At 40.2% G+C, this 26,766-nt stretch overlaps 1 protein-coding gene across 12 annotated transcripts in view; it reads left to right on the top strand.

Moving 5' to 3' along the window:
- LOC134737225 (uncharacterized) overlaps nucleotides 1-26,766 on the top strand; it is a 133,510-nt gene that overhangs the window by 20,501 nt on the left and 86,243 nt on the right. For 5 of the 12 annotated variants that reach the window (XM_063643410.1, XM_063643413.1, XM_063643419.1 and 2 more), the window contains exons 2-3: nucleotides 11,137-11,260; nucleotides 11,817-12,154. The exons of 1 other annotated variant lie outside the window; for it this stretch is intronic. The gene's annotated coding sequence lies outside the window, so the exon portion shown is untranslated. Of the gene's footprint in view, nucleotides 1-11,136; nucleotides 11,273-11,816; nucleotides 15,850-18,102; nucleotides 21,272-26,766 lie in introns of those variants that run through there. 6 more of the 12 variants (XM_063643420.1, XM_063643415.1, XM_063643416.1 and 3 more) reach the window with 5 other exon arrangements.

The following is a 26,766-nucleotide window of genomic DNA, read 5'->3' as shown; positions in this document are numbered from 1 at the left end:
TCTTCACATCCCAGAGATAGTCCCATTTGATCATGGTGAGTGATCCTTTAATGTACAGTTGAATATAGTTTGATAGTATTTTGTTGATAATTTTTGCATCTATGTTCATCAGTGATATTGGCCTGTACTTTTCTGATAGTGACTTTGGCTTTGGTATCAGGGTAATTCTGGCCTTGTAAAATGAGTTTGGAAGTATTCTCTTTTCTTCAATTTTTTGTTAGAGTTTGAGAAGGATTGATATTAGTTCTTTAAATGTTTGGTAGCATTCAACTATGAAGCCATTTGGGTCTGGGCTTTTCCTTGATGGGAGATTTTTGACTACTAATTCAATCTCTTTGCTCATTATTGGTCTGTTCAGATTTCTGATTTCTTTATGATTCTGTCTTGGTAGGTGATATGGTTTGGTTGTGTCCCCACCCAAATCTCATCTTGAATTGTAACTCCCACAATTTGCATATGTTGTGGGAGGAACCTGGTGGGAGGAGACTGAATTATGGGGGAAGGTCTTTTCTGCACTGTTCTTGTGATAGTGAATAAGTCTCATGAGATCTAATGGTTTTTAAAAGAGGAGTTCCCCTGCACGAGCTCTCTCTGCCTGCTGCCATCCATGTAAGACGGGACTTGCTCCTCCTTGCCTTCTGCCATGATTGTGAGGCCTCCTCAGCCATGTGGAACTGTAAGTCCATTAAACTTCTCTTTCTTTTGTAAATTGCCCAGTCTCGGGTATGTCTTTTATCAGCAGCATGAAAACGGACTAATACAGTAGGCTATTTGTTTCAAGGAATTTATTAATTTTTTGTATGTTGTCCAATTTGTATATGATTGTTTATAGTAGTCTGTTATGATGCTTTCTGTTTTTGTGTAATAAGTTGCAATGTCTCCTCTTTCATTTTTGAAATGAGTTTTGGTTGAGTCCTCTCCCTTTTTTTCTTAGTCTAGCTAATGGTTTGTCAATTTTGTTTACCTTTTCAGAAAAAAACCTCTTAGTTTCATTCATCTTTTGTATAACTTTTCTAGTCTCTATTTTATTTACTTTTGCTCTGATCTTTCTTTTTTTTTCTTCTAACTTTGGGCTTAGTTTGTTATTCTTTTACTAGTTTCTTGAGGTGGAATATTAGTTTGTTTATTTGCAATTTTCCATTTTTTTTGAGGCAGGCATTTACTGCTATGAAATTCGCCCTTAGAACTGCTTTTGCTATCCCCATAAATTTTGGCATGTTGTGTTTCCATTTCTGACTTAGTGTTTCCATTTTAAAATTTCCCTTTTAATTTCTTTGACCAAATAGTTGTTCAGGAGCATATTGTTTACTTTCCATACAGCTGGCAATTTTCCTGATTTCTCCTGTTATTTACTTCTAGTTTTATGCCATTTTGGTTGGAAAAGATACTTGATATGATTTTGATACTTTTAAATTTGTTGTTTTCTTTGTGGCTTAACACATGATATATCTGGGAGAATATTCTGCATCCACTTGAGAAGAATGCGTATTCCATTGCTGTTGGGTGGCATGTCATGTACATGTCTATTATGCCCGTTTGGTCTAAAGTATAATTCAAATCCAGTGTTTCCTTATTGATTTTATTTCTGGGTGATCTGTCTTTTGTTGTAAGTGGGGTACTGAAATATCCTATTATTGTGTTGCAGTGTGTTTCCTTTCAGATCTCTTAATGTTTGCTTTATTTCTTCATCTTTTTTTATTTTTTGGCAGGATTTTGCCCTGTTGCCCAGGAATGCAGTGGCACAATCACAGCTCACTGCAGCCCTGACCTCCCAGGCCCAAGCAAACAGCTGGGACCACAGGTGTACACTACCATACCTGGCTAATTTTTAAATTTTTTGTAGAGCTGGGCTCTCCCTATGTTGCCCATCCTGGTCTTGAACTCCTGGGCTCAAGTAATCCTTCTGCCTTGGCCTCCAAAAGTGCTGGGATTATAGTCATGAGCCACCATGCCCAGCCTGACTTATATATTTAGATGCCCTGCTGTTGGGTGCACACACACACACACACACACATTTATGTATATATTTACATATATATATTTACAATTGTTTGCTCCTTTTAATGAATTAAACCCTTTACCACAATATAATGACCTTCTTTGTCTCTTTTTACAGTTTTGACTTAAAGTCTATTTTTTTTCTGAAATAAGTATACCTGCCCCTGCTGCCTTTTGTTTTCTATTTGAATGAAATATATTTTTCCCTCTCTTCATTTTCATTCTATGAGTATCCTTTAAGATGATGTGAATTGTAGACAGCATACAGTTGGGTCTTATTTTTTTAGTGCAGACATTTGCTCTGTGCATTTTGACTGAAAAATTTAGTCCATTTACATTCAAAGTAATTATTGGTAGGTGAAGACTTACTAGTGCCATTTTGTTAATCATTTTCTGGTTTGTTTTGTAAATCCTTTCTTTCTGCTTTTCTCTGTTGCTTTCTTCCTTTGTGGCCTGATGGCTTTCTGCTGTAGTATGCTTTGGATCTTTTCTTTTTATCTTTTGTATATCAAATATAGGCTTTTGCTTTGTGATTATCCTGAGGCTTACATAAATCATCTTATAATGTGGTATTTATCTTGGAAACAACTAAATTTTGATCACATATAAAACTTTAAACTTTTACTCCCCTTCCTCTCACATTTTATGTTTTTGATGTCTCATTTTCATCTTTTTATAATTTGTATCCCTCAACAAATTATTGCAGCTTTAGTTATTTTTAATAGCTTTGTCTTTTATTTACCCACTGCCATAACAGTAGCAGTGTTTTGGTTTTGACAGTGTAGTTGTTTTTATCACTGGGTTTTTTTTTTTTTTTTTTTTTTAATTTTTTTTGCATACAAAAACAATAAACATTTTCTAAAAATACATACAAACAAAAAGATGCGTATCAAACATATTAGGAAGGTTGCACATGGGAAGTCGGGGAATAGAAATGGGGGTGGGAGTTAAAATAAATGAGAGAGGGACTTTATATGGATCAGTGATAATAACTCAATCCTCTATTTGACAAAGAAGAGGGAGAAGGAAGAGGAAGAAAAAGAAAGTGGGATAAAGGATCAGAAAGGGAGGAAAATAGAAAAAATTAGAGTATGACTCCAGGGTAGACCTGTTTTGTTGTCATTGAGTTGGTTGGTTGGTTTGTCTGTTGTATTCTTCATGTTTCGCCAAGTTGGCCAGACTGGTCTCGAACTCCTAGCCCAAAGTGATCAACCCGCCTCGCCCCCCAGAGTGCCGGGACCACAGGCGTCAGCCACCACGTCCAGCCCCCACATTGCTTCTGGCCTCCGTGGTAGACCTCCCAGACGGAGCGGCCAGGCAGAGGAGCTCCTCACTTCTACCCAGACACGGGGCGGCCGGGCAGAGGGGCTCCTCACTTCCCAGACGGGGCGGCCAGGCAGAGACGCTCCTCACTTCTTCCCAGACGATAGGTGGCTGGGCAGAGGCGCTCCTCACTTCCCAGACGATGGGTGGTCGGGCAGAGGCGTTCCCCACTTCCCAGACGATGGGTGGCCGGGCAGAGGCGCTCCTCACCTCCCAGACGATGGGTGGCCGCGCAGAGGCACTCCTCACTTCCCAGATGGGGCAGCCGGGCAGAGGCGCTCCTCACTTTCCAGACGATGGGTGGCCGGGCAGAGGCGCTCCTCACCTCCCAGACGATGGGTGGCCGGGCAGAGGTGCTCCTCACCTCCCAGACGATGGGTGGCCGGGCAGAGGCACTCCTCACCTCCCAGACGGGGCGGCCGGGCAGAGGCACTCCTCACTTCTTCCTGGACGGGGCGGCCGGGCAGAGGCGCTCCTCACTTCTTCCCGACGGGGCAGCCGGGCAGAGGCGCTCCTCACTTCTTCCCGGACGGGGCGGCCGGGCAGAGGCGCTCCTCACTTCTTCCCGGACGGGGCGGCCGGGCAGAGGCGCTCCTCACTTCTTCCCGGACGGGGCGGCCGGGCAGAGGCGCTCCTCACTTCTTCCCGGACGGGGCGGCCGGGCAGAGGCGCTCCTCACTTCTTCCCGGACGGGGCGGCCGGGCAGAGGCGCTCCTCACTTCTTCCCGGACGGGGCGCCCGGGCAGAGGCGCTCCTCATTTCTTCCCGAACGGGGCGGCCGGGCAGAGGCGCTCCTCACTTCCCAGATGGGGCGGCCGGGCAGAGGCACTCCTCACTTCTTCCCGGACGGGGCGGCCGGGCAGAGGCGCTCCTCACTTCTTCCCGACGGGGCGGCCGGGCAGAGGCGCTCCTCACTTCTTCCCGGACGGGGCGGCCGGGCAGAGGCGCTCCTCACTTCTTCCCGGACGGGGCGGCCGGGCAGAGGCGCTCCTCACTTCTTCCCGGACGGGGCGGCCGGGCAGAGGCGCTCCTCACTTCTTCCCGGATGGGGCGTTTTATACTTGCATATGTTTTTGTATTACTAACTAGTGTCCTCTTCAGCTTGAAGAACTCCCTTGACATTTTAAGGCAAGTCTAGTGGTGATAAACTGTCTCATTTTTTTTTGTCTGAGAAAGTATTTATCACCTCTTCATTTTGAAAAATAGGATTGCTTGGTATAATATACTTGACTGGCAGTGTTCTTTCTGGATTTTGCATATATCATTCTATACCCTTCTGGCCTGCAAGGTTTCTGCTGAGAAATCCATTGATAGTTGCATGGTGGTTCCCTTATAAATGATGTTCACTTTTCGCTTGCTGCTTTTAACACTCCATTTGCTTTTAGCTTTCAACAATTTGATTACGATATAGCTTGGTGTGGGTCTCTTTTGATTCATCTTATTTGGTGTATTTTGTGCTTCCTGGATCTGGCTTTCTCTTTTCTTCTCCAGTCTTGGGAATTTTTCTGCTACGATTTCTTTGAATATGTTTTCTGTTTCTTTCCTTCTCTAGTCTCCTTCTTGTACACTGATAATATGTAACCTATCTTTTTTTGGGGGGGACGGAGTCCTGGTCTGTAGCCCAGGCTGGAATGCAATGGTGCGATCTCGCTCCATCTCCTGGATTCAAGCAATTCTCCTGTCTCAGCCTCCCGACTAGCTGGGATTACAGGCGCCCACCACAATGCCTGGATAATTTTGTATTTTAGTAGAGATGGGGTTGCATCATGTTCTAGCCAGGCTGGTCTCAAACTCCTGACCTCAGGTGATCTGCCCACTTCAACCTCCCAAAGTGCTGGGATTACAGGCATAAGCCACCGTGCCCAGCCTTATGTAACCTATCTTTACTCTTTTTCATTATTTTTTCTTTTTGTTCCTGAGATTGAATGATTTCCAGTGATCTGTCCTCAAGTTCATTGATCTTTCCTTCTGCTTGATTAGTCTGCTACTCAACCCCTCTGTTGAATTTTTTAGTTAGGGTTCAGTTATAGTATTCTTCAGTCTATAACTTTTGTTTGATACTTTTTATTACTTTCTGTCTTTTTTTATCAATGCTCTCATTTTGTTTTTGTATTGCTCTCCTGACTTCATTGAGGATCTGTAATACCATTAGTTTGAATTCCCTGTCAGATAAACTACATATCTCCAATTCATTCAGATTGGTTTCTGTAGATTTACCTTGTTCCTTTATTTGGGAACAAGATAAATCTTGATCTTAATTTCCCTTGAATCTCTGTTATGATTTCTTTCTTTCTTTTTTTTTTTTTTGAGACAGTGGCTTGTGCTATCACCCAGGCTAGAGTGCAGTGGCACTATGTCAGCTCACTGCAACCTCTGTCCCCCAGGCTCAAGCGGTTCTCTCACCTCAGCCCTCCTGAGTAGCTGGGATTACAGGCATGCACCACCATACCCAGCTAATTTTCTTATTTTTAGTAGTGATGGGGTCTCACCATTTTGGCCAGGCTGGTCTTGAACTCCTGACCTCAAGTGATCCACCTGCCTTGGCCTCCCGAAGTGCTGGGATTATAGGCATGAGCCACTGTGCCTGGCCCTCTGTTATGATTTCTAATTAAAAAGAAATACATGTATCAAATAGGCATGGTAAGAGATCCAAACATTATAAAAAGGCATGTGGATGAAAAATGGACCTTCCTGATACTGCAGATCTCTAGTCTGTCTCTCCTAATGAAACAAACAAACAAAAAGCAACAGATACTTTATGTACCATTAGGCTAGGTGATGGATATACAAGAATAACAAAATACATGTGCCCTGAAATGTTTTTAGTGCTCTAAAGAAGATAGACACCAGAATATGCAGTTACAGCGTCATTAATTTTAGAATAGGGAAGTCCAAGTTCTGATAGGGAATTCTAGGTTACACTCACAATAATAGGCGAGAGAAGTATGTATGGTAATTTAATGAAAGTGAGGTCTGTAGAGGTTAGGTAAATTGCCAGAAGTCACAGTTTTGTGAATTATGGAAATAGGATTTCTGAACACATCTGTTTGAATCAAAGTTCATATTATTTCTGGGAACTACTTGATTTATCAGTAGAGTGCTTCAGTTTCAGTTTTACTTTCTGTAATGTCTGAGGAGAGAAACTTAGTGACAAGAGGGAATTTCCCAGCTACAAAAAGACAGTATTGGAAAAATATTTATTATTAATAGACAATACATAGGAAATTCCATTTTCCTTTTATATTTTACTTGGCAGGTTTCCAAGAATGTGGAAGGACATGTAACTAGTATTTCATTTGCATTTAAACATTTTAGCCTTGGAATTTAGCAGGATATTTTGCTTTTTAATTTTTTTTCAGAATTCAAAATTGTATTTTTCACCTGTCACTCCTGGGTCATAAACAAAATATATTAAGGTATATTAACTTTTTAGCTGGGCGCGGTGGCTCACGCCTGTAATCCCAGCACTTTGGGAGGCTGAGGTGGGCTGATCACAACGTCAGGAGATCGAGACCATCCTGGCTAACACGGTGAGATCCCGTCTCTACTAAAAATACAAAAAAATCAGCTGGGCGTGGTGTCGGGCGCCTGTAGTCCCAAGCTGCTCCGGAGGCTGAGGCAGGAGAATGGCGTGAACCCAGGAGGCGGAGCTTGCATTGCAGTGAGCCGAGATCCTGCCACTGCACTCCAGCCTGGGGGACAGAGGGAGACTCCGTCTCAAAAAAAAAAAAAGCTTTTTAGGCAACACACACACACACCTCTTAAGAAGTGACTGTGAAAGGAGGTTATAAGTTCAGTAACCTTTTTAGCATCCTGTTTTGGGCAGATACAGTTGTAGAAGAAGGCAGAGCTGTTCTTATTGTAGTAGCCTGTGTAATCTAGGTCATCACAGGGCGGGCTAGTGCAATTCTCTGGAAGGGGGAACTATGACTGCATCAGGGATCGAACGTCAGCAGCTGAACATGACAAAACTGTGGAGTTTATTGAGACATAAAGAGCACTCAGGAACCTTCTTTGGCTCAATTTTAATAGTTGTCAAACAGAATAGAAATGTCTGTCCTTCCAGGGCAGCCATTTTTGCACAACTCCAGTGGGGATGTTATTCACAGTGGGGAGGTATCATTCACATGGAATACATGATCAATGGGGCCCCTGGAGTTGTGCAATGTGGAGGTACTATGGTCTACTTATCTTCCAAGATTGTTCTGAGAGGCTCAAGTTACGCAATGAATATATAAGGACTTTATAAGCTTGTCAATATTCGTAAATAATGACAATAATAGTTGTTGTTTTCTGGCCAATTCTGCCCTTTGAGCAAAGCTTTCTTATGTAGTTTGCACTACTGGCCAAGACTTGGCTTAGCACTCACAGTGAAGCTGTGGAGTTCTCTTGTTGAATATATACATTGTCACAGAACACAAACTTCACACATGATCTCTTTGTGAGTATAATTGAGCAAGATAGAAATTAGACTACTTCATGATCATTTCAGAACAGAGAAAAATAAGAACACTGTCCAATCCATGAAAATGAGTGAATATCCCCTTTTCCTGGCTAATAATGAGTAACTGCTGATTCTTTCCAATTATAGCATTAGCTTACTTCATTCCTTTCAATGTTTAGATAAGAATGATTAAGATACCTAATCAGGGAATTCCCCCTGTTTCTGTGAAACATCCAGTCCAGGGAAGATCCACATTTTCTTAAAAGCTCCCCCAAATCATCTACCACAAGCTCAAATCCTGTAAGTTTTTTCTAACACCTTCTTACTGATATGCTCAAGGGTCCCCCATGGTATTTATTTCTCCCCCTTGCAATGAATTAATAAACCGAGTTTTATAGAACTGCAGATGTGTTGCTGGTGGTCTTTGACTAGAGGATGTTGACAAATTCATACAGTAGTTATTACTTAGCCAGGAGCCCTCTCCCTATCTCAGTCAGAGGTGGCTCCTCTGACTTCTCTAAGGATTTTGTCTATGGCATTGGTGCTGTTACAGAGCCCGAAGCTGGACATGTAAACATCAGAACCAAATAACATAAATTTCCAGTTTTATTTATTTTAATATGTTTTAGAGATGGTGTCTTACTGTGTCACTCAGGTTTGAGTGCAGTGGCTCAGACATGGCCCACTGCAGCCTGGACTGCTCAAGGATCAGGTAATCCTCCCACCTCAGCACCCCAAATAGCTGGGACTATAGGCATGCACCACCACACCTGGCTAATTTTTTTTTTTTTTTTTTTTTTTGAGACAGAGTCTCGCTCTGTTGCCCAGGCTGGAGTGCAATGGCGCGATCTCGGCTCACTGCAAGCTCTGCCTCCCGGGTTCACGCCATTCTCCTGCCTCAGCCTCCCAAGTAGCTGGGACTACAGGTGCCCGCCACCACGCCCAGCTAATTTTTTGTATTTTTTAGTAGAGACGGGGTTTCACTGTGGTCTTGATCTCCTGACCTCGTGATCCACCCACCTCGGCCTCCCAAAGTGCTGGGATTACAGGCGTGAGCCACCGCGCCCGGCCTTTGTATTTTTTATAGAGACAAGTTTTCACCATATCACCCAGGCTGGTCTTAAACTCCTGAGCTCAGGCAATCCGCCGACCTCGGCCTCCTAAATTGCTGAGTTTTACAGGTGTGAGCCACCTTGCCAGGTTTGCAGTTTTCTTTAGATTTGCTTTGTGATAAGGTGGTAAACTTGTTAGAATAAAGGGATTATGTAAATTTCTATTTAGTGAGTAATCAAATGGTACACACATCTAAATTAAATGTCTAACATAGCTCAGTTATTAAGCAGCTTACATGGAAGACAGCAGAGTATACATATGTATATCCACACAAATATTTAACAGAAACACTGTAAAGAGATTCAGTAATATTCATGCTAAAATGAGAAGAAGACTAGGGAGGTAGTGAATGAAGAATCAAATCAGTAGTATTTTGTAGGGAATAAATTATTGAGGAAAATTTACAGAAAGAGAAGATCTGAAGGTGCAATTTAGACGAGGGGACTATCTTTGCTATCACAGACAAGAAAAAGTTTTTCCAGAGTCTGGATGGTACATTTTTAATGTATGGTCGTGGTTAGTCATGTGTATGTCCTATTACACTCTGGGGCAATAAAATGTTTTAATGGGTGAGTACCATAATATGAATTTGTAATTTTGTATTCATAATTTGTAGGCAGATGTGCAAAGGCTCTAAAATCTGCATAATGTATGCCTAGCCCAAATTACACATATTAAAACATGTTAACAGGATTGTGCTTGGTTTTAAGTTCAGTTTCTATTTTAGCACTCACATTGCCCATCCTTGCTGAAACTCACTTTTCTCATTTGTAAGAGTTATAGGAGGAGTGAATACGATAATGCATGTGGAACTGCTTCATGAACTGTGGTGCATTAATTAATTTTAGTTTTGGATCCTGGCTCTGCTCTACGGTTTTCTCTTTTCCAGCTTAGTGTTGTTTTGAGGGTGAACACCGTGCTAGGCACATGCAGAAAAAGTAGCAATTATTCTACCTTTAGATGTTTTGCTATTAACATAGTTTCTAAAATTACTCATCTGTGGGGTGTTCAATAAATATTTACTGACTAACATATGACAGGCAGATCAGTTAATTGGAGGTAATACTTTCATTCATACAGTGTAGCATGTGATCTTATGCATGGAAATTGGCAAAATGTGCCAAAGAGTTACCAAACTGGCCTTCAGGATCTAGTTGTGACAGTCAGTTTTGGTTTATTATGTCTCTTGTATTTGCTGTGACTTGTACCTGTTTATATAATCTCATGTATAACATCAAATCTCTTAGCAAGAATTTAACACTCTGACTTTGAATGCAGTTAAATCTCAACCTGATTAAGGATTGTTTTCTAATACAACTCTTTCCCTAAACCTCAAAACATTTAGAGAATTCTAAGGCTCTTCTTTTGCCTCAGTTACCACTCATAGCACTAATGCAATGGGTTGGCTGCTTTGGCATTATGGGATGCTTGTTTTGACTATTGAGGTTTTGAATATTACAAATATAGTGAAACAATAGTGAAGCACAGATTGCCCAGAAGGGGCAAAGGTTCAACATCTTCCCACAAAAACAATGATTGAGTCTTTTCATTAGTTAGCTCCTAAAAAATCAGCATAAAACTAGATAATAATAGGATACCTGTTGATCTGTGAGATAAAAGCATTCTTTTGAATTGCATGCTAATTTGAAAAGGTAAATATTGATACCAATGTACTGGTGATGAAGTGGGAGCCGGGGGTGTGTGGGTGAGACCAGCTGGCAGGCATTGGCTAAGCCAGACCCTGGGCTGTGTTGGATTGCATAGGCCTTGTGACTCTATTATTAAACACAGATCCTGAGGGTGAATGACAGCATCTGTGAGATTTTTGAGTCAGTTCTGAAGTAGGTTCTCAGCCAAGTTAGGCAGACATAGAAAAGTAATTATAAAATGATTAGGCACCAGCCCCACCTAGAGTTGATGCTTAGAATGAGGTAGATAGTAGCCGAAGGAGAGTTTTTTAAGCCAGTGAGCTTTACAGTGGGGGAAGGGACAGAATGGGGAAGTCGTTTATTCTGAGCTCTTAAGCATGCCAGGAGCAGATGCCTGATTTTACTGTATGGCACTTTGTGGCCCAGAAACTTTCCAGATTCTGTATTTTCCTCTCTGGTTGAATTTAACTGTGTTTACCTGTGTTTCAAAGCCTGAATGCTTTATTTATTCACTACTTAATTTTCTTTTTCAGTTCTTCCTAACAAGCTTCCCTAGATTTACTTGTTCTCACTTCCTAGACACTATTTATATTCTTCCTTCTTCTCTAGTTCATCAGAAATTTCTGCTTCTTTGAGACTGAAGTTAGATTCCACTTCTTCTGACTACACCACCACCATCAATCTCCTTCTCTGAACTCCTGGATCATTACTTCAAACTGAAACAACTCATCAGGTATCTATAAAGGTGGTTATTTGAGTTCCTGTTTTTAGGATTCCAAAATAATGCCAAGACATGTAAAATAAAACGTTAATTGCATTTTTTTGAGGGGGTTAGAACTATGTAAGTCCCAAAAGAGACAAAGAGTTTAGCTCAAAGCTATCAGATGTTGGAATCAGAAGTTTGGCTTAGGTTAATAAAATGTTTTGCTGTTTAATGTACAAAATTTTTCAAGATCAGGTCCCTGGAGGGAAAATAGCAAAAGGCATTCCTAATAGAGAAAAGTTGCAAACCGCTAATTGTATGTAGATTTGGTATTTTGTTATGTGTAATAAAGTAGTTGAGAGTATGATCTTTGAAGTCAGGCAGACCTGGGTTTGCCACTTTCTATAACTCTGTACTTTGCATTATCTTTTGGAGTCTTGGTTTCTCACCTAGAAAGTGAGTCAAGGCAAATAATTTACTCAGCACAATGCCTGCCATATAGTAAATGTTCAGTAAATGTTATGTGTTATCATTACTGTTGTTGCATCTTATTTGCTCTTTTTTTGTGGTTTATGTCCTATGTTAGGCAGAATAGTTGCCTACTGCCCCAACCTCACCAAATGTTCCAGCACCTCTGATATTACCTCACATGGCAAGAGGGTTTTGAAGATGTGATTGAGTCAAGGGTCTTAAATGGGGAGATTATCCTGAATTATTCAGGTGGACTCAGTGTAATCACAAAGGTTTTTCAAAGATGGAAGAGAGGCAGAAGAGCCAGAAAAGGATATGTGACAATGGAGTCAGTGTCAGAGTTGGAGTGATGTGATGTGAGAAGGATTCAACGTGCTGTTTCTGGCTTTGAGGATGAAAGAAGGGGCCATGAGCCAAGGAATACAGGTGGCTTCTTTCAAGAAGTTGGAAAAGGTAAGGAAATGGATTCTCACCTAGAACTGCTAGAAAGCAACCCAGCCCTACTGATACCATGATTTTAGCTCAGTGAGACTGTCCAGATTTCTGACCTCTAGAACTATAAGATAATACATTTGTGTTGTTTTAAGCCACTAAGTTTGTGGTAATTTGATAAAGCATCAACAAAAAATGAACACTTCACCCCAGCAGGACTCCTTTTGAAGACCAGTTCAGTATACATCATCATATCCAGCGTAAGTATTGGATGTATATATGGATCAATAATTTGGAATTTACTAAGGTTTCCAGTGGTGAGGCACAATAATTTGTAATTTGCAATTTTTTGTAGTGGAGAAGAGGTAACCATCAGTCAGCTCTCTTTCTGCATACACATTTCCATTGCAGCACACGTTAAAGATACTGGGGAAATTCCCCATCTCACTACCAAGGACAGACCTAACTGACAATAAATTCATCTGTAGCCCAGTCAGGGTTTTCCCCTCATTGTCCCTGCCTTCCACAATTGCAGCTAGTTTTCAAAATGATACATAAAAATAGCTACCGTGAATTTAGCACATGGTATGTTCCAGGAGTTATGCTAAATGCTCTGCATATGTTATCTTACTTAATCCTCCAAAATTTTCCATGGTGGTAAAAATAAATGTTTCTTGTTTTCAAACTTCAGGTCATGACTCTCAGTGGATTTTGAAATCAGTTTTTTAGGGAGTGATCAGTAGTTATTAAACAACAAAATAGAATATGAAATATCACATTTCAGGAAGTAAGAGTAGGCATAGTTTCATCAAATTTTGGTTTCAATTATATATATATCATATCATATCTATAAAATAAACACATATGTGTGTGCACTGGGTTGTGTTACAGAACATATTTCTTACAATGAGTCCTAGTAAAAATTACTTTTTTTTTTTGGAGATGGAGTTTTGCTCTCGTTGCCCAGGCTGGAGTGCATTGCATGATCTTGGCTCACTGCAGTCTCCACCTCCCAGGTTCAAGCAATTCTCCTGCCTCAGCCTCCCGAGTAGCTGGAATTACAGACATGTGCCACCATGCCGAGATAATTTTTTTTTTTTTTTTGCAGAGATAGGGTTTCTCCATGTTGGTCAGGCTGGTCTCGAACTCCTGACCTCAGTTGATCTGCCCACCCCAGCCTCCCAAAGTGTTGGGATTACAGGTGTGAGCCACCACACCCAGACTTAAAAAGTTACTTCTTGGAGTGGGTTGTATTTAAATTTTTTAACAACCACCAATGAAGTGGTTAAGAATATAGGCTTTAGCAACAGGGCTACCTGAGTTTATTCTCAGTTCTTTATTTTACCAGCTCTGTGATCTTGAGCATATTACTTACTGTTTTTACCTCAGTTACCTCATTTATAGGATCCTATCTCATAGGGACTTTTGAGGAGTAAATGAGTTCATTCATGTTAAGCACTTTGAACCGTGCCTTAGTAATTAATGCTTAGCTAATGTTACTTTCCCAGTGTCATGTGGGTTAGTAAGTGGTACAACCTACCAGATTCCCATTCTGTCTGACAAAGTCTAGTCTCTTAGCCTGAGTTTGAAATCTAAAGCAATTTTACAGTAATTTATGTGGCCCCTCAAAACGAACAAATCAACAAAATTAAAAAGTTTCCCTTTATAATAAATGGTACCAGTACATGAAAATACCGGGGATGCTTTTTTCTCAGGGAGTTGGCTGATTTGTCATAACTTTATCTCTGAGGGAAAACAGGTTTTGTGACTTGTTCCACTCTGAATTTCAAGAGAGGAATATGTGGAAGGTACTGAGTGCTTTTGACATATAGAGAACAAAGCGATGACTCACTTAAACCCTGACAGTAGGGGCACCATATAAATTATTATATCTAAAGGGAATCAGGTCAAAGAAGAAATGTTGCAAGAATCTGGAGGGAGATCTGTTGTCTAAAAGCTTATTACGAGACTAGGGTATAGGTTTTGCTAGTGTTTGTTTTTATCTTGTTTTTTTCCTTCCTCTGTTCCAGCAGGCATTTTAGTGATCTTTTGAAACACGTTTTGACTGTACTTGGTGATTGAAATACACAGCCAGGCTGTGTTGCTTTTATAAGCTCTGAAAGTTTAAGAATTTAGGAAGCTAATGACTGTCTTAAGTTACAGTTAAATCTAACTGATAAAATTATCCTGGGATATTGAACGATTGATTTTAGTATTTAGCTAATAACCCATTTAAAATGAATTCCATACTTCTTTCAACTTGCTTGACTGAAGAGTAATTTTGTCGCTAGTTACTGCATTACTGGAAAATGTATTCCTAGGCTTTAAGATTTGGGAAGCGTGTGAGTCTAACTTCTCAAACAGAATTTGACAAGGACGTAGCAGTGTTTTAAAAAGTCAGGGAAAGGAAAGAGGTGTGTTCAGCATTCCTGCCCCACCTTAACACATTATTTTTCTCATTTTAACAGTGGTAATATTTTATGTTATTTTGGTTTGATTTTTGTTTGTGGCATATGGCTCTGCTGTCCTACGACTCTAAGTAGAAGAGAAAATAGTACCAATAATTTCTTCATGAAGATGCACCTCTCTCTCTTAAGTCTTGAACAATGTTTGAGGTAGGTGGTGGTCTAAATGAATAAGCATGTCGTGTGTGATTACTTAGTGAGTGTAGTTTTGTAAGGCACACCAAGGAACTGGTAATTAACTGCTAGGCGTGAGATTACCCCAAGATTCTACCAACCCACCTAAGCGGTGTTATATTTGTGAAAATATTAGAGGAGCTGAACTGTGTATCTTCTTGGTCTCCAGTGGGCAGATACAAGGGGATTGCAGCAAAGATTGGGGAAGTGGCCTCCAAGTATGCATGTGGATGTCCTCTGCTCCTCTGAAACATGATGGATGGCCATTGTCTTTGTTAGAACAAATAAAAAGCAGAAGTATATTTGCCTTTTAGAGAGAGCTCGGTGTTCCTTTTTGCCAAACACAGTACTCTCTCACACCTGCCTTCTGGGGCAGGGATATTTTATTGGACCACAGATATTCTGAGGGGAAAGGAGTTAAAAGTCAGAGCTTGACAAATGCTGGCTCCAGTGCTAATCAGCATTTGCAAATGCTCTGATTCTAGGCTTTGAAAAGCCTTGAGTTATTAATGAAGTACCCACTATTCACTGTACACTGTGTAAAGTCCCCAAAATGGAAAGAATAATACTTGCTAGTGTCCTTTTAAAGTTCGTGTTTATATTGTCTGTTTCCAGGAAAAGTGCTTTCAGCTGGGCTGAGAACACCTTGGCACTCTTTTCTGCAGTGGGCACTGATCGAGGGTCTTCTTGGTGTGGCATCATCAAATCCCTGTTGCTCAAACCCACTAATTAGCTCGTTCTTATCTACAAGTAGCAGGGGCCCTAAAGCTCTCTGAGAAGATCTCACACTGTGTCTCCTACATTTCATCTTCTATAATCTCTTATTCTTAGAGACAGAAAGATGGTTAAAAGACATCACTTCATCTCTTTCTCTGGATTTGGAAAGAGTTATATATTGGGATTATGCTGTTAGTTTACACTTGCATGGTTTAAATTAGAGGAAAGGTTATTTTGTACAGAACAAATAAAAATTACTCTTTAACTACCTTTCAGAATATCCCAACTTTTAACATAAGCTGTTTTGTAAAGGCTGGCTGTAGTGACTTGCTTCATAATAGACTATTAAAATAAGATGCATTGAAATCTTGTTCTTTTCTTTACAATACCATGTATCAGCTTTGTTTTGAGAGGCAAACTCAATTTTCCCCTGAAATTAGGAAATTACCGTAAGGGACTGGAATGACGCACAAGAAGAGATTACATCATAGCAGGGAGAGTAGCCAGTTAGAATGGGGGTTTCTTTACAAACACTAGACTGGTCTATGGATTATAATTGACCTAGTGTTAATAGTTGCAGTCATACATCAAGGACAATATATATGTTCTTTAGTTTTTTGTCACTGAGCAGAGGTAGAAACAGGGAAACAACAAAGGCCAAATAATTTCCAGCCATTGCTGCTTTGTTTGCATGGAGCCCTTTGAAATGTGAACTAAGAATATTTCTCAGAAGGTTTTTAGGTGATTCATATACACAGTAAAGTTTCAGAAGTGCTATATTCGAGGGCATATGGAAACCCGTGGCTTTTCTGCTAGAGGACTGTCAAAAGTCCAGAATTTCATAACTAAATACCATGAATTTAGTATAGTAGAGCACAGAAATAAAGGCTGTCTTGTGGCTGCAAAGAGTTGACTTCACATAGCATAAACTATCATCTAAGACAGTGACTTAGACATAAGAGAGAAGAGAACTTGGTAACTGGGACTGTTTTACAGCGCGATCATGTATATTTCTACATTATTCTAAAAATATTTATTATATTTATATAAAAATTGTTACAACCATGTACAAGTGTGCATAAATAAATAGTGTATTTACATAGTCTTTATTTGAATGTCAGGCCAGTTAGAGAAGCTAGACATGTATAACCAGTTTAGTCTTAACAATCAAGTTCAGAAAATAATATGTAGACTTCCACCTAGTTCCTTTTCTGAATAATATTACAGACTTAAGGAAGGTAATAAGAGTCCAAGATTCTCTGAGTGCCTTTGTGAATTACTTCATCTGATTCATGTATGTACCTTCATATAATGGCTGTTAATATTGAGGAATATTTGGAGATTAATAGATTAGAGTAATTCTGAGTTCATTAAATTGTAGATTGTCGTTTCTTATGAAGATTTACTTTCCTGGTACAACATGTTTTTTTTATTTTTTATTTTTTGAGACGGAGTCTTGCTCTGTCGCCCAGGCTGGAGTGCAGTGGCGCAATCTCGGCTCACTGCAAGCTCCGCCTCCCGGGTTCACGCCATTCTCCTGCCTCAGCCTCTCCGAGTAGCTGGGACTACAGGCGCCCGCCACCACGCCTGGCTAATTTTTTGAATTTTTTAGTAGAGACGGGGTTTCACCATGGTCTCGATCTCCTGACCTCGTGATCCGCCCGCCTCGGCCTCCCAAAGTGCTGGGATTACAAACGTGAGCCACCGCGCCCGGCCTACAACATGTTTTTATCACTAGTTATAATGTATTTTTTTACTTTTGGCTTAGATTTTGAGCCCTCTATTCATGACATATCAAATGTAGTTCTTTAGATATGCTGCTTTCTAATTAGGAAGCAGAATGTGATTGCCTACTGTTCTCTAGCCACATACCTACTAGTGAATATATAAAGGATGGAATTCAGGCCATGGTTTATGAAATTCAGGCTGTGTTTTTGAGTACTTCCAAGTATTTTTCAAGTAACTTGGTTATGGTTTTGAATGACTAGGAAAATGCTTTGCTTTTTTTGAAAGGGAAATTGTTCAAAAATGAGATTCAATGGAAAACACAGAGGGTGCTAAAAGTGCAGAGACATTGTATAAACCTATAAGAAATTTTACATGGAACCAGAATTTTGATGCCCCTTAAAAGGAAACCAATGAGATTCCTTATTCATTAGTACTTTGAAAGTTGGCAGTGGAGTGAGGATCTGTGGAGGAAGGGACAGCTGGATCTTGCACTCAGGACTTCTGCCCTCTGCTCCTCAAAGAACTCATTAGTCACTGTTCCCACTCCCACCCTGGCACTAAGGAAAATGTTGATGTTTCCACCTTTCCCACCCAGGCCTATTTAGGGCATACAACCCTTCCTGAATTTCCTGCAGTACAGTTGAGATCACACTGTAGCCTCTAACAAGCATTTACCAGAGATTCAGGGATGACAACAGAGAACTACAATATAATGAGTAACAGATAACCACTCCATAGATGTTGCATGCATTTTAGAGTGTATACAGCCCATTCTAACCTTACAGGAGAACCAGGAAAAGAGAAGTATTTGGGAAGGTCTCTTCATTTAATTTTTCCCACACTGCTGCCTCTTCTGTCTTTGGCTTGTTTCTTCTTCTCACGTAGGAGGAAGTGGTTCTCAGATAATTGACTAATCACTTCTTCATGGTCGTGAACTCAAGGACTTATCTGTTATGAGGGGAGAAGCATAATAAAGATTACATCATGTGAACTTTTGAAATAAAATGCCTGAAGACATAAGAGAGACCCTTACCACTGTCATTCTCAAAAGGAAAGCTTAGTAGCTACAGAGATTTAAAAAGCAAGCAAACAAGCAACCAAGCAAACAACAAAGACCTGAAGAAAATTCCAGAATAATCCTCAACCTGTGCTTTCACATGCTAAAATTTCATAATGAAAAAGATTTCTTAAACTATGTATCTTGTGGTGTCAGTGGTCAGTGTGGTGATAGTAGTTGTGGTTTGGGCTGCTTTTTTCCTTGTTTATTTTTTCCAAATTTTATTTGGGAAAATTTCTGCTGTTTCCATTGTGAACTAAAGTTACATATACTGGATGATATAACTTGAACTCCTAAGAGTATGTTTGGCTACGTTTTTGGAATTAGGTATTATGTATGCCACCTTGTGGCCGTTATTAAGAAAACACCTAACATGAAGATGAGAAATAGGATCATTAGTGAGAACAGCTTGAGCTTGGAGCAGTACTTTCCCAAGTCTGTTTCTCCAACAGCGTCCTTAGAACCCTTAGAACCTGGATATCACATTTTAGTGGGAGGAGACAGACAATAAATAAAATAAAGTATAATAAGTGCTCTGGAGAAAAGTAATGCAAAGAAGAGGGCCAGAAAGTATCAAAAAGTTTGAAATTACAAATAAGGTACTCTTGGAAGACCTCACTAAGGTCACATTTGAGCAGAGATCTGAACAGCCTGAGAGACAACTGGGGATGGGGGGGGGCAGAATAATGTTTCAGATATGGACATTGCAACTGCAAAGGCCTGAGACAGGAATTTGCTTGGCCTGTTCCAGCTTAGTAAAGAAACAGGCCTGTGTTGCTGATACTCAGAGACGAAGGAGGCAATAGCAGAAAATGAAGCCAGAAAAGTGACCAGATGCAGGAGTGACTAAGGCTTTGTAGACTGCTGTATAGACTCTGAGGGAAATGAGCGGTCATTGATGGGTTTTTCGCACAGAAGGATCCTGGTGTATTTTAAAAGGAACATTCTGGATTCTATGTTGAAAACAGACTGAAAAGCGCAAGGGAAAGAAGAGGAAGAGCAATTAGGAGGCTGTAGTAGAGTATTATTCAGCAAATATTCGCCCTACTGTCCTCCCCATAAAATTTTCCCAGGCCACCATCACTGGATTTGGCTATTTGACTTGCTTTAGTCAATGGAATGTGAGTGAAAAGTGACTGTACCAGTGGGGAGGCAAAGCCTTAAAAGACCCAGCAAATTTCTTCCAGCCCTTTTGTGCTTCTGCCAAAAGAATACTGCGAGCAGTCAGTGCCCCTTAAGCCTGGGCCTCAGAACGAGAGATATGGAGCAAACCTGAACCTGACCAGCAGCCTAGAGCCAAGCCAGGATGACCCTGCAAAGCCCAGCCAAGCATAGCACAGCCACAGCAGACTTGTAGACCAATGAGCATGAAATAAATTGCATTGAAAGCTACTGAGATTGGAGGAATAATTTTTATGCAGGATTACTGCAGTGAACCTGATTAATACAGGAGCTACTGCAATAATCCAGGGAAAGAGTGGATGATGAGCTGAAGTAAACTAGGATGGTTGTGATCGGATTAGAGTCTGTATATACGTTTGAGGACAAGATTTGAAAGAATTTGCTGATGGTTTAGCTATTAAGTGTGAAAGAGAAATTTTGAAATTTTGGTCCAAACAATGGGAATGATTGAGTTGCCATTTACTGACACAGGGAACATGAAAGAAGGGGCAGGTTTACTTGATTCAGGGCATGCAGAGGAAAGCAGAGTTAAACTTTGTATATGTTAAGTTTCATATGCCTCTTATATTTGCAAGTAGAAGTATCTTCTTATATTTGCAAAAAGAGATATCCAGCAAGTAGTTTGACATTTAAAAAAGATTTCTGGAGATCATTTCTGCTCTGGCTATAATGGGATGACAGAGACTACATTTACTGTATACTTTAAACAAATAGAAAATTGGACAATACAATGTTTTCAGGCATAATAAACAAATTGAACCTTATTATTGCCCCAGCTTGGCTTGCCACCTAGAGGCAGTTTTCAAGCTTTAATAGATGGAGGGTTTATTAGTCTGTTTTCACACTGCTATAAAGAATTACCTGAAACTGGGTAATTTAAAAAGGAAAGAAGTTTAATTGACTCACAGTTCCTCATGGCTGGGGAGGCCTCAGGAAACTTACAATCATGGTGGAAGGTGAAGGGGAAGCAAGGCATGCCTTTAAGAGGTGGCAGGAGAGAGAGAAAGAGAGAGAGAGAGAGAGAGCAAGAGCACAGGGGAAACTGCCACTTTTAAACCGTCAGATCTCATGAGAACTCCCTATCACAAGAACAGTGTAGGGAAAACTGCCCACATGATCCAGTCACCTCCCACCAAGTCCCTTTCTTGACACATGGGGGATTACAATTTGAGATAAGATAGGTGGGAACACAGAGCCAAACCATATCAGAGGGAAACCTCGAACAGATCCTGGCAGTCTAGCTTAGTGGAGGGATTAGAAATTAGAGTTCATGGAGACTAAAGTGGATAGAGATTTTGGGTGGGGGGGGTTGGTGAAGAGAGAGAGAGAGATAAGAGAGATATACCCAGAGATCACAGAGGGGTCCCTTGAGCCTTGGTATGTGCATGTGAGAGAGGCAGATACACCTGGCAGGGGGAAGAACTACTGGGAGGCAATAAGCCAAATAATTCCTGAAGCTCACTTAAGGCTGGGAAGAGTTTGTGTTCCCATCAGTTAGAGTGGAAAGACCTTATTACACTGTATTATATAGGGGCATTGAATAGAATCCTCAGAAGAATACCTCAGTAGTAAAGTTAGTAGTGAGGCTAAGTTAGCCCTAGACTAAAATATACTCTGGATTTCCCTAACAAGCCTCAAAAGAGCTAGACTGCTGCTAAGTAACACAACTGTGTGCTAGAACAAAGCCTAAGACTACTAGAAGGGTTACAACAAAATCCACCACCCTGTTAAGTGAGGTTTCAATGTTGCAGAGCAATAAAGCATTTACCAGACACTAGAAAGAATAAGAAACCTAACCCATAATCAGAAGAAAAATGTCAATAAATAGAAACAGAACCAGAAATGACAGAGGTGATGTAGTGACTAAAATTGTCTATTGTAAATATGCTTCACATCATAAGTAAGGTAGAGGGAAACATGAGCATGATGAAGAGAGATACAGATAATAGAAGAAGACTGAAATCAAAGTTATAGAGCTGAAAAATACAATAGATTCTTCATTTCATCTCTGAAATGAATAGATTGAACGGGATCAACAGCTGATTAGATACTGCAGAAGAGAAGATGAGTGAAATTGAAGGAGCAATAGAATCTATGAAAAGTGAAGCTCAGGGAGAAAAATGACTAATAGAAAAATGAACAGAGCATCAGTGACCTGAGGAACAAAGTCAGGAGATCTAATATACCTATAATTGGAACCACTGAAGCAAGGTGGAGGAGGGTAAAAAGAGAAGACATAATGGCCAAATGTTTGTCCAACTGTGATGAAAAGTATAAACTCATAGATCCTAGAAACTAAAAGAATCCTAAGAAGTAAAAGCATTCAGAAAATCACACTAACACATATTGTAATTGAATTTTAGAAAACCAGTTTTGATAAAGAGAAAAATCATAATAGCAGCCAGAGGAAAAAAAAAAGGCGCTGTCTCAACAGAAACTTCTCATCAGAAACTACACAAACTGGATGACAATCCTCCAAGTGTTGAAAGAAAGAAACCTGTCAATCTAGAATTCTATATCCAGGTTTTTGATTTTTTAAAAATAAAGGTGAATAAACACTTCTCCAGACAAACAAAGAGGTAAAATTCATTGTCAGCCAACTAACTGTAAGAAATATTAAAGGAAGTTATTCAGGCAGAAGGAAAATTATGCCAGATGAAAACTTGTGTATTCATATAGGAATAAAAAATTCCAGAAATGATAAATATATGGATACATGAAAAATACTTAATTTTCTTAGTTTTTAAGTCTCTTTAACAGATAATTGACTGCTTAAAGCAAAATAGAAATAATGTACTGTTGGCTTTGTAACATATATAGAAGTAAAGTATATGATAAGGACACTGTAACTTACCACAGTTGTGTTAAGCAGCTTCTAAGATGCTCCCCAACAGTCTCTGCATTCTACTGTTCAACTCTAATATAGTCTCATCCTGCATGGCATAGGGCCAAACTCTGTAAAGAATAGAATATGGAGAACTGACAATGTACGGCTTCTAAGCCTAGGTCAAAAAGATATTGGAGCTTCCAACTTGCTCTTTCTTGCATTGCTCCTCTGAGGAAAACCCAGCTGCCATGTCCTGAGGATGCTCACCATCTACAGAGAGTTTACTTGGAGAGAAACTGAAGTCTCCAGCCAAGACCCAGCATCAACTTCCCAGTTACGTGAGTGAGCCATCTTGGAAGCAAATTCTGCAGCACCAGCAAAGTGTTTAGGTGACTGCAACCCCTTTCAACATCTTGACTGCAACCTCTTGAGAGACCCTTAGCCAGAACCACCCAGCTAAACCCATCCAGATGCACAGAAACTGTGGGAGATCATAAATGTTTATTGCTGTTTTAAGCTGCTAAGTTTGGGGGTATTTTGTTATTCAGCAATAGGTAACTAACACAACAGTCTACCACCAGAGGACAAATCATTTCCCACATAGTGAAAGAAACCTTCAACAATATACTTCTATTTTACCTCCTGTCCATGTATACTACTTTCTTTCTGTGTTTTTTTGTGATTCCTAGCTAGTGAAGTTTGGCAAGAAAAAGAAAAAAAAATACATAGAGAAAGGAAAGTGTTTTTATTTGCGGATGACATGATAATCCACATTTAAAAAAAACTGAAGAATTATGCTATTGGAACTAATAAGTAAGTTTCACAAGGCTGCAGGATACTAGGTCAATATTCAGAAATTCATTATATTTCTATATAGTCACAATTGACAATTGGGATTTTATATTAATTTAATAATGCCATTTTTATGGCACTTAACTTGATGGCAATAAAATAAAAATTATAGGGATAAATGTCATAAAATATGCATGCAATCTGTATACTCAAAAGCACAAAATGTACTGAAAGAAATTAGATAAAACCTTAATAAATGGAGATATAAACCATGTTCACAGATTGGGAGACTAATCGTTAAAATATCAAATGCCCCCAAACTGATTCTATGTTTTTCGAAATCCTGGTAGCTTTTGACAAATCAACTCAAGAATTTATCTGTCAGTCCAAAAGTTCATAAGCTTTGCAACAAGTGTTAGAAAAGAACAAAATTTGAGATATATAATATCTGATCTCTAGTCTTTTTTTTTTTTTTTTTTTTTTTTGAGACGGAGTCTCGCTCTGTTGCCCAGGCAGGAGTGCAGTGGTGCAATCTCGGCTCACTGCAAGCTCCGACTCCCAGGTTCACGCCATTCTCCTGCCTCAGCCTCCCGAGTAGCTGGGACTACAGGTGCCTGCCACCATGCCTGGCTAATTTTTTGTATTTTTAGTAGAGACGAGGTTTCACCATGTTAGCCAGGATGGTCTCGATCTCCTGACCTCGTGATCCACCCACCTCGGCCTCCCAAAGTGCTGGGATTACAGGCGTGAGCCACCATGCCTGGCTGATCTCTAGTCTTTTGTAAAGCTGTAGTTATTAAATAGCATGACATTGGCATAGAGAGAGACATATAGAAAAATAGAAACAAATAATAGTCCCAGAATAGATAGATACACATGTAGTCAATTTATTTTTGACAAAGTCTTCAAGATTATTCATTGGAGGAAAGGATAGTCTTTGCAATAGGTGCAAAAGGTACTGGAACAATTTGATAGCCATCTGGGCCTTAACTCTTACCATACATACTATAAAAATTAGCTTTAAATGGACTGTACACTATAAAATTATAGAAGAAAGCATAGGCAAATATCTTTGTAACCTTGATTAGGCAGATGCTTCTTAGATAGGACATAAAATGTATGAACCATAGGAAAAATAAATGGTAAAAAAAAGAATTAATTGAAATTAAAAACGTTTGTTTTTTAAAACCCACTGTTAAGAAAAGGAAAAGGCAAACTACAGATAGAAAATATTGGCAAAGTATACATCTGATGAAGGGCTTGTATCTATAATATAAAAAGAATTCTTACAATTCAATAATAAGAAGATAAATATCTGATAACAAATAGGTGAAAGATTTGTAGGCACTCTACCAAATGAATTATGTGAATGGTAAACAGCATATGAAAAATGGTCAACATTATTAGTTATTAAGGGAATGCAAATGAATGAATACATAAATTGTACATTCATATGTAAAATTCTACTCAGCAATAAAAAGGAAAGAACTATTGAGAGATGCAATAATGTAGATGAGCATCAAAAGCATTGTCCTAAGTGAAAGAAGCTATTCTCAAAATACCACAAAATATATGATTCCTTTCATCTGAGGTTCCACAAAAGACAGAACTCTAATGATAGGAAGAAGATTTTTGGTTACCAGGGGCAAAGGGTGGAGAGAAGGGATTGATGGCAAAGGATTGGAATGATGGAAATATTTTATATCTTGATTTTGGTAGTGATTATACGACTATATTCATTTTCCAAACTCATCAAATTGTATACTGCAAATTGATGAATTTTGTTGAATGTAAATTTTACCTCAGTGGAACTAATTACAACAATTCAGGGGAGAGGTCTGGGATAGAGACATAAATTTGAGACTCCTGAGCATATAAAATTTAAAGCTATGAAACTGGATGATGTCACTGAGAAAAATAATGTGTGCATGTGTGTGTGTGTGTGTATATATGTATACATATAGTCAAAAGATTAAGTCCTAACATATCCCAATGTTTAGAAAACAGGGAAATGAAAAGGAAGTAGCAAATGTGACTCAGTGAGTAGCCAGTGAAGAAAACCAATTATGTGTGGTGTCCTGGAGGCCAACTGATAAAAGTATTTCAAGAAGGAGTGAATGTGTCAAATGCGGTTGATGCATTAAAAAATGAGGATTTTTTTCCCCCAAGATGTCAGATTAGAGGCAGTGTTTGCATGCTTCTCCCACCTGGAGACAAAATAGTGTGTACATATTCACACTGTGAGCTTTTTTCCAAGAAGCAATGCAGGAACTTAACAGGAAAACTGAAATCTACAAATTATTTGAAAGAAGTGGCAGGCTGCAGCCTACACCATGAGTCAGGCAAGAAACTGTAAGTCCGCGGAGTGTGTGACGGGGAGAGACTGCCTCTAGGTTATACACCCCCACTAGGGAACCTGGAAATCCAGGCCACAGGGGAAGGCCTTAATCCTATCCAGTACTAGAACTAATTTAGGAGGGTGAGGAATATAAAAGTAGGAGTGGCAGCAAGATGAGTCTTGTGTGCATTCCCAGTCTCCAGTGTGGACCAAGGGAAGCCATTACCTATTCTGACTCATATGGGACCTTGCAGAAGTCTGCCAACTGACTCAGGCAGTGGTCTCAGTTTGGAAGAAGCTCCCAACTGAACTTTGTGATACAACCCGGAGTAGGGAAGAACTCCTTTTGCCAGAACTGGGGGTAAGTGGGAAGTGTGCTGCAATCATGAGCATAGGAGCTGGGCACCTCAGTTGTGCAGGTACACTTTTCATGCATGGCTTGAAAGCTGTGGTTGTTATCCCTGCAGAGAAGGTATATGGCCTGGGGGAGTTTTGAGTTCTGTGCTCAGATGGCCTGGAACTTAGGGTCATTGCTGCTAGTGGAAAGCTGAAGGTGTGAGATCTGCCTTGCTGAGTGTGTGGGAGCTGGGTGGGACTTACCACTGCCTGCTACTCCACATTTCCTGCAGTACTTTTCTGTTCGACAGAGGCAGCTATGATCCTCTTTGGCACATTACCCCAGTGGCCAGAGAACTGTCTCCTAACTCCCACAGGGGCTGCTGCTTGCTCTGCACATGGAGAGTCAGAGCAAAGACCTGCCTAACTCAGCCCCCACCTGGCTTTGCCACTCTACCTGCCTGGTAGCTTAACACAAAGGACAGAAACTTTTGGGAGCTTTATGCCCATCACCTGAGAAACCAGAGTACCTCGCCTGGGTAACGTAAAGCAAGCACAAATCCCACTGCTACTACCATAGCTGGTGCTCTTTTGCAAAGTGCCACATTTTGGCTGGAGGCCAACTGACGCAGTCCTTTACAGCGTCTCCAATTTGAATAACAACGCACCCAGGAAGGAGAAAACTTGTGTGTGACCTCAGCTATCACCATTGCCTACACAACCCTGGCTAACCAGGGGGTCCTAACTCTGTACATGTGACCAGTTCATTACTACTACAACCAGCATTTGAGAAAGCCAACACACTAAGGCTATCTATAACCAAGGAATTTCACAGGATCTACATCACTCCCTTGCCACCTGCATCAGAGCTGGTGCTAGTACACACTGCTGGGAAACTTAAAGACAGATCACATCTCTGGATCCCTTGAAGACATTCTCCAGAACCAGCCTGGAGTGTATCAGCCCTACTGGGCAACTTGACTCAGGGGCAACAGGCAACAGCATTCACAGTAGTCT

The sequence above is a fragment of the Symphalangus syndactylus genome, chromosome 7 (assembly GCF_028878055.3).
Source record: "Symphalangus syndactylus isolate Jambi chromosome 7, NHGRI_mSymSyn1-v2.1_pri, whole genome shotgun sequence".
Lineage (NCBI taxonomy): Eukaryota > Metazoa > Chordata > Mammalia > Primates > Hylobatidae > Symphalangus > Symphalangus syndactylus.
Note: the sequence above shows the minus strand (reverse complement) of the source record. Positions and strands in the feature narration are given on the sequence as shown.